Source organism: Artibeus jamaicensis, unplaced genomic scaffold (assembly GCF_021234435.1).
Source record: "Artibeus jamaicensis isolate MK-2021 breed Jamaican fruit bat unplaced genomic scaffold, CSHL_Jam_final contig_332, whole genome shotgun sequence".
NCBI lineage: Eukaryota > Metazoa > Chordata > Mammalia > Chiroptera > Phyllostomidae > Artibeus > Artibeus jamaicensis.
The window spans coordinates 1,763,110-1,779,185 of NW_026521788.1; the positions used below are offsets into that span (position 1 = coordinate 1,763,110).

Consider the following 16,076-nt stretch of genomic DNA (forward strand, 5'->3'; position numbering starts at 1 on the left):
CCTATTTTCTCTTTTTTATATGGCTGAGCAGTATTCTATTACGTAAATGTCCCACAGCCCACTCATCTACTGATGGCCCTTTGGGCTGCTTCCATATCTTGGCAATACTAAAGAACGCTGCAGTGAACACAGGGGTGCTTATGTTCTGTTAAATTAGTGTCTTGCTTTTCTTCAGATATATTCCCAGAAGTGGGATCACTGGGTCAGAAGGCAGATCTGTTTTTAATTTTTCGAGGTATTTCCACACTGCTTTCCACAGTGGTTGCACCAGTCTGCATTCCCACCAACAGTGCAAAAGGGTTCCCTTTCTTCCTCATCCTCTCCAGCACTTGTTGTTTGTTGATTTACTGATGAAAGCCATTCTGACAGGTGTGAGATGATATCTCATTGTGGTTTTAATTTGCATTTCTCTGATGATTAGTGACACTGAACATCTTTTCATATGTCTATCAGTCATCTGTGTATCCTCTTTGGTGAAGTGTCCATTCAGGTCCTTTACCTAATTTTTAATTGGATTGTTTGTTTTTTTTGGTATTGAGTTTTGTAAGTTTATAAATTTTGGGTACTAACCCCTTATCAGATGTATTGGTAAATATGTTCTTCCAGTCAGTGGGTTGTCTTTTTATTTTATTGATTGTCTCCTTTGCTCTGCAAAAACTTTTTAGTTTTATATAATCCCATTTGTTTATTTTTTCTTTTGTTTCCCTTCCCTGGGGACATATATAAGATAAAATATTGCTATGAGAGGGTTCGGGGGATGAAGGGAGAGATGGAGAGAAACAGTAATCCATTGCCCTTTGCCCCCAGTGGAAATCCAGCCCACAACTGGGGATCCAGCCCACAACCCAGGCAGGTAGCCTGACTAGGAATTGAACCCTCGACCTTTAGGTTTGCAGAGCAGCACTCCACCCACTGAGCCACACCAGCAGGGCACTTTTTTTTTCTTTTTGTTACTTGTGCTTTTGGTGTCATATATAAAAAAAATTATCGCCAAATTCAATGTTATGAAGTTTTTTTCTATGTTGTCTTCTAAGAGTTGTATAGTTCTAGCTCTTAGATCTTTAGTTTAGATCTTTAATCCATAACCCTGGATTTTTTGAGCCAAAGTTAAAAAGCCTTTCCCTCTACAGGGTTAAAGAGTAATTCCACAACCTTTTCTCCTGGTACTCGTATAGTTTCATTTTTTTTTTTTTTTACATTTACAGTCATGTGGCACTTTTCAACAGGATTATGTCCTGAAAAATGCATCCTAAGGTGATTTCATCATTGTGTGAGTATCATAGTATCACTCACACAAACCTGTAAGGTATGGCCTCGTACCTTCACTGTGTGGTAGAGACTATTATTGCTCTTAGGCTACAAGCTCGTACAGCATGTTACTGTACAAAACAACATGAGATTAAATGAAGCACAAGAGAAAACGATGCAGTCAGGGACTGGTAAACACGAGGTGTATGAAGCTGCTGCTGGTAGAGCAAATTTTTTATATAAAAATAAGTCCAAAGACTACACTCCAAAATTATGATAAAAAGTATAATATAGTAAATGCATAAAGCAGTAACAGTTGTTTATTGCCATTATCATATATACTGCATATAAATGTGTGTGCTCTACTTTTATATGGCTGGCTGTGCAGTAGGTTTGTTTACACCAGTTGTTTTTGATGTTGTAATGGTTGTGTCATCATTAGGTGATAGAAATGTTTCATCTCCATTGTAGTCTTATGATACCACTGTCATTTAAGCAAATCCATTGTTGATCAAAATGTCCTTATGTGATGAATGATTGTAGTGATGATATCCATTGGGAGTTTAATTTTATGAATGGTGTTACACATGGATTTAATTTTATCTTTTTCCCAAAGACTACTTAGTTGTCCAAAGACCATTTATTAAAAAGTTTGTCTTTTACCCAGTGAGTTTAAATGCCACTTTTGTCAAATACTAATCCATACGTATTTGGGCCTAATTCTGATCTTTCTAGTCTTTGCTACTGATCTGGGGTTTTTGTTTGTTTGTTTGTTTGTTTTTATGTGGCAATGTCATACTCTTTCATTATAGAGACTTTATAGTATGTTTCATGTCTGGTAAGACTAGTCATCATGTAGTTTTTATCACTCAGTGCTTTTCTTGTTATTCTTAGGTATTTTTCTATATAAATTTTAATATCAGTTTGTCTAATTTCATAATACATCATTTTGGTATTGGGATTCTATATTATTTTTATTTTTAATTATATTTTATTGATTACACTATTACAGTTGTACTGATTTTTCTCTATTTCCCCCCTCTACCCATTACCCCTTACTCCCTAAGGCATCCCCACACCATTGGTCATGTCTATGTGTATGTTCTTTGGCCAATCCATTTCCTATATTGTACTCCATGGCTATCTCCCTGGCTGTTCTGTAACTCCCTATCTGTGCTTCTCAGTCACCTCACTTCTTCACCCATTCCCCTACTCCCCCTTCCCTCCCGGCAGCCATCAAAACTCTCCATAGTCATGATTCTGTCTCTGTTCTTCTTATTTGCTTGGTTTGTTTTTTAGATATTCAGTTGTTGATAGATATGTATTTTTGCCAATTTATTGTTCATGGGTTTGATTACCTTCTTTTTCTTAAGTCACTTTAACATTTCACGTAATGATAGTTTGGTGACAATGAACTTTTTTAGTATCTTCTTGTCTGGGAAGCTCTTTATCTGTACTTCGATTCTAAATGACGTCTTTGCGGAGTAGAGGAATCTTGGCTGTAGGTCCCTGCTTTTCATCACTGTGAATATTTCTTGCTAGTGTCTTCTAGCCCACAAAATGTCTTTTCAGAAGTCAGCTGACAGTCTAATGGGAACTTTCCTGTAGGTATTATCTGCTTTTCTCTTGCTGCTTTCATGATTCTCTCTTTATCTTTAACCTTTGGAATTTTAATTATGATGTGCCTTGGAGTGGGCCTCTTTGCATTCATCTTGTCTGGGACTCTGTATGCTTTCTGGACTTGCATGTCTATTTCCTTCACCAAATTAGGGAAGTTTTCTTTCATTATTTTTTCAAGTAGAGTTCTAATTTCTTGCTCTTTCTCTTCTCCTTCTGGCTCCCCTATAGTGCAAATGTTGGACCTCTTGAAGTTTTCCCAGAGGCTGCTTATAATATCCTCATTTTTTTTGGATATTTCTTGTTTTCTTCTTGTTCTCATTGGTTGTTTTGTTTCTTCCTTACGTTCCAAACCATTGATTTGATTCTCAGCTTTACCCACTCTACTGTTGTTTCCATGTAAATTGTTCTTTATTTCAATTAGTGTATCCTTCATTTCTGTTGGGATCTTTTTTATGCTGCTGAGGTCCTCACTAAGGAGGTTGGTGGTAAATGGTCACAGCCAAACCTTGCAGCTGACTGGTGTGGGTAGATTCCTCCCATTGATCTGCCAACAGCAACCAAAGCTCAGCTGCAAGAAGAGGGTATAGTCAGCTCACATGAAGTGCACACCTCAAGTATTCAATTTGGATGATAGAGGAGACACAGAGTCATAGCTGCTCTACCTCATACATAGAAACAAACACAGGAAGACTGCCAAAATGAGGAGACAAAGAAACATGGCTCAAATGAAAGAATAGATCAGAATAATACCACTGGTATGGCCGTAGTGAAAGAATTGATCAAAACTCCAGAGAAAGAACTAAACGAAATGGAGATAAGCAGTCTATCAGATACAGCGCTCAAAACACTGGTTATAATGATGCTCAAGGAACTTAGGGATTCTATGTTAGTTTTTAAACTACTATTGCAAGAGACTAGGGAGTTCTTGATAATACACTGCCACCGAGCAGCTCTTAGATGGTGGGGTCGGGTATCTGACTTTTCCTGCTCTTGAAACAGAGTAGTTTAGTTTTTTGTTTCTGTAAGAATTCAGTGCAAGAAAGCATATATCTTCCTTTTCAATCCTCACCTAAAGATACATTTATTGATTTTAGGGAGAGAGAGAAGCATCAATGTGAGAGAAAAACATTGATAAGCCGCTTCTTGTTTGCACCCTGACTGGGGATTAAACCCACAACCTCAGCATGTGCTCTGACCAGGAATCCTTTTCGTGACCTTTTGGTTTTTATGGAATGGTGCTACAGCCGACTGAACCACACTGGCCAGGATGAAAGCATATGTCCTTTAAAAAAATAGTTTGAAAACCACGCCATGAATAGTATTCAAACCTCTGCTTGACTACTCAGTGTAACTCTATGGTGTTTCTGACACTAACCAGTGATGATTGTTTTAGGTGTTTGTTCATTGGCTACGGAAGCATCAGTTACTTTGCTTGTACCTCCCACCATTAAACATAGTTTTTGCCTGCTGAAGGCAAAAGTTCACAAAGTAGGTTCACTCTTTTACCTAATAGTCTTGAATATTTAAATATTGCTTTTCTGGATTGCTTATAGTATTGTGGAACAGTCCATTCTGATTCAGATCCTTTTGGGGCTGGATGAGAATGTTGATAATTACTATTCTTTGGTTTGTATTGCTGTAGGGATTCTGGAGCCACAGTGCCTGGACTCTACCATTTCCTTCTGTGTGATCTGGTACTCATTACTTCCCTCTTCAAGCATGTTTCCTCAACAGCAAAATGGGGCCAAAAATAGTATCTGCCTCACAGGTTTGTAGTGAGAGTTAAATGAGGAAATGCATGTAATGTGTATGTCTCCATCATATAGTTAAGTATTCAGTAAATGTGGACTAATAACAATAACAATGCTACCATTGCTGTGAAGAAAAGGAGAACGTGTTATGTTTTTTTTTTTTTTCTGGATACAAGAGCACAGATATAATTTTATAGTTGTAGGAAGCCTGCTAGTTGGGGCATGAGGGGTAAATCAAAGTGTATATCTAAATAGAGAAATGGAATAGCATCTGTAGTTTAAGAAAAGTCAATCTAGCTTCTTAACTTTCTAAACTACCTGAAGTTCTCATCCTATGTGTAGAAAGAAATGAAATGGATCCTAAAATTGACAGCAACATTGAACCGAACCACACTAAGTCAGCACTTAAATGGGGAAGTAGATTCTGGAATTAAGGTGTGGATTTTCTTTCACTGTCTGCATAAAGCTTTCACCTCAAATTACAAACTGTTTTAAAAACACTTTTGGAGCCCTGGCTGGTGTGGCTTAGTGAATTGAGTGCTGGCCTGCAAACCAAAGGGTCACTGGTTTGATTCCCAGTCAGGGCACATGCCTGGGTTGCCGGCAAGGTCCCCAGTAGGGGGCATGCAAGAGGCAACCACACATTGATGTTTCTCCCCCTGTTTCTCCCTCCTTTTCCCTCTCTCTAAAAAGCAATAAATAAAATCTTAAAGAAAATAAAAATAATTCTTTTGGAAATTGCCACCGTCATGAGCCAATAAACTACTTGCTTAAAGGAACCAAGTTGTCAGCAATAACAGTGAATGGAAATGAAGTCCAAATTTTTATTAATTAGCCCTGTTATATTGTGATGTAGCTGATCCAAGTTATATGAAAACAGTAAAAGTTCACTTTGGGCTTTACAAACTTAGTAAGCAGAACCTAGTAAATTTAAGTCCATTAAGTTTTATCTTTTCAAAGATTCTTTCTGCACTATTCTGAAAAATACAAAGAATAAAGATCACCTAAAATCAGGTACCTATAGGTGACCATACTAAAAATTTCTGTGAAGTTGCTTCCAAAGATTTAGTCTCTGTACATAAAATAAACTTTTTAACTTGGTGGAGTGGTTAAGAGCATGGTGCTTTGGTGTCTAAAGATTTATATTTTAAGTGCTAGTTCTCTTATTTAATGTCTGTGTAGTCCTAAACAAATACTTTTATTAGGTTTAATTTCCCCATGTAGGAGAAATGGAAATAGTGGTATCTATCAAAGGAGTACACTGAAGGTATAGTTCCTATAAAGAGTTTGTGCTATGCAAGATACCGACTGTGCATTCAGGGAGGGCCTTCCCCTGTACCCTGGCAGATCCCTTTACTAGTGCCCTGGGTTGCTCACTCAAGGACAAGGTTTCTGCAAATCTCTCTTTCTCCTTCATTATCAATTTTACTCCTCTTTTCATTTAAGCCTTTTTTGGTTTAGACCCTTATAAATACATGCATACATACATAAATGGGAGTTTAATGCAGACAGCTTTGCATGTTTTGATTAAGCTACCTCATGGTTTTATTTTAAGTGTGCTCAATTGGTTGTAGTGATTCTCATTCATTATTTTTGGATAATAAAGTCGGAACTATAAACTAGAGTCTTTCATCCTAGGCACTGCTGACATTTTGGCCGGATAATTCTTCATGGGAGGGGACATTGTGTGCAATGCAGGATGCTCAGCAGCGTTTCTGTTCTCTGCTCGTTAGTTGCCAGTTACATGCTTCAGTTCTGACAGTTCAGTTTTGACACATTGCCACGTGTCCCTTTTGATGAGCAAAATTATCACCTGTTGAGAACAGTAAACTATAAACAGTGGCTTACCTATAGCAGTTATTAAAGGGATAGTTATTTACCTGGTTTTCTGATTGTCTTATGAAGTACCATCCTATTACTAGTCTGTCCATTGAATGTTTTTGACTTTTGGAGATGACAGTATGCAACTGGAATTTGCATGAGTATATGTTCAGAATGCTAGTAATAGTATGGTGGTTCCTGAGGTTATCTATTTGCATCTCACCTCTCCCCTCCATGACCATAATTATGAGGATGACTATAATATAAGGTTCCTATTTATGGGATCCTACTATGTGCCAGACACAATGCCTTGGGTCAGTACAGGCAGGGAGAATCATATTAAGGCAGTGTGCAGGTCAAGCTTCCTGAACCAGCATTAGCCGAAGAGGACAGGATTCTCTTTCTACCAGAAGTGGAGTATACATATGGTTGGAACCGAGCCCTCAAGAAGAGATACACAAGAATATAGAATATGGGTATTTATGGTTTGCTTTCCTTGGAGGGCTGTCCTGAAAGAATTAGTTATAGGTTGATAACTCTTCCTACCTGTGATTGAAATGAATTTTTAGAGACTATGACAGGGATCTTTGAGCTGTCCTTGCTATTCTTGGATCATGGAGCATCTATGAGGAAGATAACCCATATGTAAAATTAATTTCGAGTTTAGAGAAATACTTTATATATTATTTGTTTTTTTTAAAATTAAAAAAAAAACTATCTAATTCAAATCCCAGAGCATTGTTTGATACACATGTTGAAAATTGTTGAGGGGAGAGTCTTCTAATCAAGATGGCAAAATAGGTGAACACAGCTTGCCTCCTTGCACAACCACGTTAAAAATTACAACTGCATTATAGACCAGCCATCACTCAGAACTGTCAGAAATCAGGCTGAATGGAAGTCTGACAACTATGGAATTAAAGAAACCACATCCATCCAGACTAGTAGGAGGGGTGGAGAATGGAATGAGCTGGTTCCGCATTCATGTGTGGTGGTGGTGGTGGTGGATAAAAATTCAGGAGGAGTATCTCAGGATGAGGAGTCCCAGCCCTACACCAAGCCCGCCAGCCCAGGGTTCTAGTGCCAGAGAGATAAATCCTCACAACTTCTGGCTGCAAAAACCAGTGAGGATTGAATCAGCAGAAGAAACTGCTGGAGCCCCAGTCAGTTCCACCGAGCCACAGTCAGTTAAAGAACCCTCACATGGACTCACCTATTCAGACTCACTCCCTCTGAGCTTCAGCACTGGGATAGCAGCTTGAAAGGCACCAGTGGCATACGGGAGAAACAGAAGTGTCTGGCATCAAGGCGAGCAGAGGCCATTGTTCTTTTTTAAACCCTCCCCACACAGAACCACACAGCTGACTGTCATATCTGAAGCTGGTGTCATATCTGAAACTCCATCACCCTGGCTAACACTGTTTGCCCAGCTCTGGTGATCTCCTGAGATTCTGTCTCACCCAACTTAAGGCTCTACCCAAGATGTTAACAGACATTTCCATATGAATGGCTGGTCTTGGCTCATATTTCATAACTTCCTAAATCCTCTCAAACAAGCAACAGCCAGCCTCAGTGAGTCCTCAGCCCCATACCGCTTCCTAAGTGGTCCCTGGCCCAGCACTACCAGCAGCCAGCCCAGATTCACAGCTTGGGTTCTCCTGGGAAACTCTAAGCCCAGCACAAGCACCAGCCATGACAGATTGCTTTATAGCTCAGTCAGGGTAGTCCCACAGGTGTGACCCAAATGAAAGAACAGATGAGAATTTCATAAAAGGAACTAAGCAAAAGGGAGATAAGCAATCTCTCAGTGCAGAGTTCAAAATACTGGTTATAAGGATGCTGAAGAAACTTAGCGAGGACCTCAACAGCATAAAAATGATCCCATCAGAAAAGAAGGATACATTAATTGAAATAAAGAACAATTTACAGGGAAACAACAGTACAGTAGATGAAACCAAGAATCAAATCAATGATTTGGAACATAAGAAAGAAAAAAAACGACCAATGAGAACAACAAGAAGAAAAAAATAAATAAATGAGCATAGTGTTAGCAGCTGCTGGGACAACTTCAAGAGGTCCAATATTCATATCAGAGGGTACTAGAAGGAGAAGAGAAAGAGCAAGAAATTGAAAATCTATTTTAAAAAATAGTGAAAGAAAAATTTCCTAATTTGGTGAAGGAACTAGATATGCAAGTCCAGGAAGCACAGAGAATCCCAAAAAAGATGGACAGAAAGAGGCCCACTCCAAGACACATCATAATTAAAATGCCAAAAGTTAAAGAGAGAATCTTAAAAGCAGCAAGAAAAAAGCAGTTACTTACCTATGGGGGAATTCCCATCTTTCCAGCTGATTTCTCAAAAGAAATGTTGTAGGCTAGAAGGGGTTGGCAAGAAGCATTCAAAATCATGAAAAGCAGGGACTTACAGCCGAGATTGCTCTACCCAGCAGAGCTGTCATTTAGATCGAAGGGCAGGTAAAGAGCTTCCCAGACAAGAAAAAACTAAAAGAGTTCATCATCACGAAACTATTATCATATGAAATGTTAACGTGACTTACTTAAGAAAAAGAGGATCAAAGCTATGAACAATAAAATGGCATAAATACATATCTACCAATAATTGAATCTAGGTCTTCCGGCCAAGGTGGAGGCATAGGTCGATACACTTTGCCCCCTCACACAACCAAAAGAAGGACAGCAAAAATTTTAAAACAAAAAATAATCAGAACTGTCAGAAAATCTAACAGTACCGAACTCTGACAACCAAGGAGTTAGAGAAGAAATATTCATCCAGACTGGTAAGAAAGGTGGAGATGGGCAGTGGGCTTGGAGAGGATGAGCAGCAAGGCAGCAGCTGGAGGACCAGGCAGGCAAGACAGTGACTAGCAGAACAGTGTTCCCACATGTACATGCAGATAAGTCAGGAGGAACAAGTGGGGAGTCAGATGGCGTGGAAAAAGAAAGCCTCAAAAACCTCTGACTGTAAAAACCTGTGGGGGTTGCATGGCAGGAGAAACTCTGCCTCATAGGAGAGTTCATTGGAGAGACCCACAGGGTACTAGAATGTACACAAACCCACCCACGTGGGAATCAGCACTAGAAGGGCCCAATTTGCTTGAGAGTAATAGAGAAGTGACTGAAAGTCAGCCGAGAGCCAAGCAAGTGGCTTTGTTCCCTCTGTGACCCCTCCCCCACATACAGTGCCATAATGCAGCCAAGCGGATTACACTGCCCTGGCAAATACCTAAGGTTCCATCCCTTACTACATAACAGGCGTGCTAACACAAAGAAATGTGGCCCAAATGAAAGACCAGATCAAAGCTCCAAAACTAGAACTAAGAGAGAAACTCCAAAACTATGAAGAGAGAGCCAACCTATCAGAAGCAGAGTTCAAAACACTGGTAATTAGGATACTGACAGAAATGGTTGACAATGGTCACAAAATGGAGGAAGGCGTGAAGACTGTGCAAAGTGAAATAAAGAAAATGTCCAGGGAACCAACAGTGAAGGGAAGAAAACCAGGACTCAGATCTGTGATTTGGACCAGAAGAGAGAAATAAACATTCAACCAGAACGGAATGAAGAAACAAGAATTCAGAAAAAAATGAGGAGAGGCTTAGGAACCTCCAGGACAACTTTAAATGTTCCAACATTTGAATCAGAGGGGTGCCAGAAGGAATAGAGGAAGAGCAAGAAACTGAAAACTTATTTGAAAAGATAATGAGGGAGAATTTCCCATATCTGGCAAAGGAAATAGACTTCCAGAAAGTCTGGGAGGCTCAGAGAGTCCCAAAGAAATTGGACCCAAGGGGAAACACACCAAGGCACATAATTATTACATTACCCAAGATTAAAGAGAAGGAGAGGATCTTAAAAGCAGCAAGAGAAAAAGAGACAGTTAACTACAAAGGAGTTCCCATCAGACTGTCAGCTGATTTCTCAAAAGAAACCTTACAGGCAAGAAGGAGCTGGAAAGAAGTATTCCAAGTCATGAAAAACAAGGACCTACATCCAAGATTACTCTATCTATCAAAGCTCTCATTTAGAATGGAAGGGCAGATAAAGTGCTTCCCAGGTAAGGTCAAGTTGAAGGAGTTCATCATCATCCAGCCCTTGTTATAAGAAATGTTAAAGGGGCTTGTCTAAGAAAAAGAACATGAAAAATATTAACAGTAAAACGATAGCAAACTCATAGCTATTAACAACCACACCTAAAACAAAAATAAAAACAAACTGAGCAAACAACTAGAACAGGAACAAAATCACAGAAATGGAGATCACATGGAGGGTTATCACTGGGGAGAGGGAGCAGGGAGAATGGGGTAAAAGGTACAGGGAATAAGAAGCATAAATGGTAGGTTCAAAACAGATAGGGGAGGTTAAGAATAGTATAGGAAATAGAGAAGCCAAAGAACTTATATATATGACCCATGGACATGAACTAAGTGGGCGGGGGGCGGGGAATGCTGGTGGGAGGGGCTGTGCACGGCAGAGGAGAATAAAGAGAAAAAGATGGGACAACTATAGTAGCAGAATCAATAAAATATATATATATATATTTTTTAATTTTTATTTTATTGATTATGCCATTACAGTTGTTCTATTCCCCTCTTCATTCCCCTCCATTTTGCACTCCCCCACCCCTACCATTCCCCCCCTTTAGTTTATGATCATGTGTCTCAAGTTCTTTGGATTCTATATTTCCCATACTATTCTTACCCTCCCCCCTATCTATTTTCTATCTACTGTCTATGCTACTTATTTTCTGTACCTTCTTTCCCCTTCTCCTCCTCCCACTCCCCTGTTGCTAACCCTCCATGAGATCTTCATTTCTATGGTTCTTCTCCTGATCTAGCTGTCCTTTTAGCTTGCTTTTGTTTTAGATGTGGTTGTTAATAACTGTGAGTTTGCTGTCCTTTCACTGTTCATCTTTTTTATCTTCTTTTTCTTAGATAAGTCCCTTTAACATTTCATATAATAAGGGCTTGGTGATGATGAGCTCCTTGAATTTGATCTTATCTGAGAAGCACTTTAACTGTCCTTCCATTCTAAATGAAAGTTTTGCCGGATGGAGCAATCTTGGTTGTAGGTCTTTGGATTTCATGACTTGGAATACCTCTTTCCAGCCCCTTCTTGCCTGTAAGGTCTCTTTTGAGAAATCTGCTGACAGTCTGATGGGAACTCCTTTGTAGGTGACTGTCCCCTCATCTCTTGCTGCTTCTAGGATTCTCTCTTTCATTTTAATCTTGGCTAATGTAATTATGATGTGCCTTGGTGTGTTTCTTCTTGGGTCCAACTTCTTTGGGACTGTCTGAGCTTCCTGGATTTCCTGGAAGTCTATTGCTTTTGCCAGATTGGGGAAATTCTCCTTTATTATTTGTTCAAGTAAGTTTTCCACTGGTGGCTGTTCCTTTCCCCCTTCTGGTACCCCTATAATTCGGATGTTGGAATGTTTAAAGATGTCCTGGAGGTTTCTAAGTCTCTCCTCATTTTTTTGAATTCTTGTTTCTTCATTCTTTTCTGGTTTGTCATTTTTATCCTCCTTCTGGTCCACTCCTTTGATTTGAGTCCCAGTTTCCTTTCCATTACTATTGGTTTTCTGTGCATTGCCATTCGTTTCAATTAGTTTAGCCTTCATATGTTCCTCTAATTTGTGACTAAAATCCACCAGTTCTGTGAGCATCCTGATCACCAGTGTCTTGAATTGTGCATCTGAAAGTTTGGCTATTTCTTGGTCGCTTAGAGTTATGGGCTCTGGGGCTTTGAGATCTTCTTGAGCCATTTCTGGTCTTTTCGCACCCATTAAGTCTGAGGAGCTGAGCCTTAGGGGTGGGGCGAGGCCTCCAGGGCGGGGTCGCTGGGTTGTGATGCTGTATGTGGGGGCGAGGTCAGAGCTGGGAAATGGCAGCTGTCTCTGCTGCCTCCTGTCGCTGGGACCCACTCAATCCTGTCTCACTGCCCACTCCCTCCCCGGTCTGTCTGCACAGGAATGTGCCAGCACAGTCAACCAGCTGCTCTTCACCCTCGCTGGATCCACCGGTTGCTCACTGGGTTGCTCACTGGGTCACTCACTGGGTCACTCACTGGGTCAGCCCTTTGCAACCCCACACCTAGGGTCCGCGCCCCTGAGTCCGTCTGACCGAGTTTTCCTGTGCAACCCCACTCCTCCAGCTGCTGGTTTCTCTCCTCTTGCCAGTCAGGCTGAAGCATTCGTTGTTATCAGACTTCCAAAAAGTTCAATTTTCTGTGTTCTGGCTGTGTTTTCTGTTGCTAATATTTTGTTGTCTCTAAACTTGGTTGTGTGAGAAAGCATGGCATCTCCACCTATGCCTCCATCTTGGCGGAAGTCCAATAAAATATATTTTAAAATAAAATTTTGACATAAAGACAATCAAATCTGAAAAACAAACTAAGCAATGGGAAGAACAGAGGCAGTATCATGGAAATGGAGAGTGTTTTGATGGTTGTCAGATGAGAGGGGCGCGTGAGGAAATAGGTGAAGAGTATAGGGAATTAAGAAGTACAAAGGTACAGCATAGCCATGAGGATATAAAGTATAGTATAGGAAATAGAGTAACCTGAGAACTTATATGCATGACCCATGGACATGAACAATGGTGTGCAGATTGCCTGAGAGTCGGGGTGCTGGGTGAAGGGGGGCAACAGGAGAAATATTGGAACAACCATAATAGCATAATCAATAAAATATAATTTTATTTTTTTATTTTTTTTAATTTATTTTTTTAAAATTGATTATGCTGTTACAGTTATTCTATTCCCCTCTTCATTCCCCTCCACCCTGCCCCCCCATCCCCACCATTACCCCCCTTTAGTTTATGTCCATGTGTCTCAAGTCTTTTAGGTTCTATATTTCCCATGCTATTCTTGCCCCCCCATCTATTTTCTATCTACTGTCTATGCTACTTATTTTCTGTACCTTCTCCCCCCATCTCCTCCTCCCACTCCCCTGTTGCTAACCCTCCGTGAGATCTTCATTTCTATATTTCCACTCCTGATCTAGCTGTTCTTTTAGTTTGCTTTCGTTTTAGGTGTGGATGTTAATAACTGTGAGCTTGTTGTTCTTTCACTGTTCATGTTTCTTTAACTTCTTTTTCTTAGATAAGTCCCTTTAACATTTCATATAATAAGGGCTTGGTGATGATGAACTCCTGGAATTTGGTCTTATCTGAGAAGCACCTTATCTGTCCTTCCATTCTAAATGAAAGTTTTGCTAGATAGAGTAATCTTGGTTGTAGGTCTTTAGATTTCATGACTTGGAATATTTCTTTCCAGCCCCTTCTTGCCTGTAAGGTCTCTTTTGAGAAATCTGCTGACAGTCTGATGGGGACTCCTTTGTAGGTGATTGTCCCCTTAGCTCTTGCTGCTTCTAGGATTCTCTCTTTCATTTTAATTTTGGCTAATGTAATTATGATATGCCTTGGTGTGTTTCTTCTTGAGTCCAACTTTTTTGGTACTCTGTGAGCTTCTTGGATTTCTTGGAAGTCTATTTCCTTTGCCAGATTGGGGAAATTTTCTTTTATTATTTGTTCAAATAATTTTTCCACTGGTGGTTGTGTCTTTCCCCCTTCTGGCACCCCTATAATTCGGATATTGGAGCGTTTAAAGATGTCCTGGAGGTTCCTAAGACTCTCCTCATTTCTTTGAATTCTTGCTCCCTTGACTCTTTTCTGTTTGGCCATTATTTGGTTTCTTCTGGTCCACTCCATTGATTTGAGTCCCAGTTTCCTTTTCATCTCTATGGGTTTCCTGTGGAATTCCATTCATTTCCCTTAATTTAGCCTTCATATGTTTCTCTAATTTGTGGCTATAATCAACCAGATCTGTGAGGAAGCTGATGACCAGTGTTTTAAACTGTGCGTCTGAGAGTTTTGCTATTTCTTCGTCGCTTAGATTTATCTCTGGGGCTTTGAGGTCTTCCTGCGACATTTTTGGTCTGTTCTGGCCCTTTAAATGTGAGAAGCGGCGCCTTGGACTCCCAGGTCGCTGGGTTGTGACGTTGTATGTGGGGGCGTGGTCAGAGCGGGGAAATGGCGGCGCCCTCTACTGCCGCATGCCACGGGGACCGCCGGCCCGGTCCAACCGCCCACTCCCTCGCCTGTCCACTCGCCCGCAGGTAGGCAACCACAGTCAACACGCAGCACCGCCTCCCCACTGTCTCCTCTGCAGTCGCTCACCCGGTGGGTTGATCGGTCGCTCACTAGGTCCAATCCTGGGTTTGGAACCTGTGCGTCTGGATTTGCGCGTCTGGATTCCGAGCCTGGGTCCGTCCGACCGGAGTCCTCCTGTGCAACCCCTCACGAGACGCCAGTTTCGCCCCTTACCGGTCGGGCTGAAGAATTTGTTGTTACCGGACTTCCGAAAAGTTCAATTTTCTGTGTTCTGGTTGTGTTTTCTGATGCTAATATTTAGTTGTCCCTAAACTTGGTTGTGTGAGAAGGCACGGCACATCCACCTATACCTCCATCTTGGTGGAAGTCAATAAAATATAATTTTAAAATGTTGATGGAAGAATTTATTTAAAGTTTAATCATTTTGGTTTTATTTGGACTACATTTATTGCTTGTCACTTTTATTTGCTGGGAATATCGTTTTATTTTTAAATACTAACTATAGTCTAATATAAGTAATTACTAAGAGCCAGTTTTCAAATCTTAACATGATAAGTAAAGACAATTAAAGTCTTTAACATACTTTGTTAGGGACTTAGTTATGTTGACTCATGCCTTACTTAATGGTCTTCTTATTTCTTGTAGCCAGACTGACATCCATAAAACTGTCTCAAAACACACCTGAGAAGGTTTAGATAATTATCACATTAATGGGACTATTATTTCTTAGTGAGCCTTCTCTGCTTAGCACCTGTTTGATATGGATAAGAACTCTTCAGTATCTAAGTGGTACTATTTCCAGAATGACTTTTGGTGGATGGTATTTATAGCCTGAGTCATTAATGTATCTCCCTTCCCCCCTTTTTACTGTTTTGTGATATTTAAAAAATCTTTTAATTGCAATATATATCATAAGTGTTCAGTTTGATGAATTTCACAAACTGAACACACCTTTATAGCCAGTAATTGACCAGTATCCCAGAAGCTTCCCTCATGCTTCCTTCTAATCACCCTCCCTTGATTTTACTTGTCCTTATACTTTATATGTATGATAGGGTACCGTATTTATTCTTTTGCATCTAGCTTCTTTCATTCGACCTTATTAGTGAGATTCATCCTTATTGTTATGCTTTGTTGCACATTATTTTTTTGTTGTATACCGTTCCATTGTAGGAATGTGTCACAGGTTATCTTTTCACTGTTGATGGACATTTGATCATTTTTAGTTTTAGTTATTATGAATAGTATTGCTATAAATATACAAATGCATTGATTTGGGGTGAATTATTAGGTCTTACTGTCAGTTTCATGTTTGCTTTTAGTATATGCTACCATTTTTTAATGATGATTGTACTAATATACATTCCCACCAGCAGTGGATGAGAGTGGGTTGCCTCATGACTTCTCCATCACGTGGTATTTTTCCAACTTTTTCATTTTAGTCGTTCTGGTGGGTACATAGTGGTATCTCAGAAAATCTCCTGTGGCTAAAATAAGCTGAATTTG

General features: G+C 40.0%; 1 protein-coding gene across 6 annotated transcripts in view; it reads left to right on the plus strand.

The window, feature by feature from the left end:
• The window catches only part of IDE (insulin degrading enzyme), a 97,115-nt gene that overhangs the window by 13,197 nt on the left and 67,842 nt on the right, over positions 1-16,076 (plus strand). The window contains exon 1 of one of the 6 annotated variants that reach the window (XM_053663921.1): positions 4,618-4,636. The exons of the other annotated variants lie outside the window; for them this stretch is intronic. The gene's annotated coding sequence lies outside the window, so the exon portion shown is untranslated. Of the gene's footprint in view, positions 1-4,617; positions 4,637-16,076 lie in introns of those variants that run through there. 6 annotated transcript variants of the gene reach the window in all.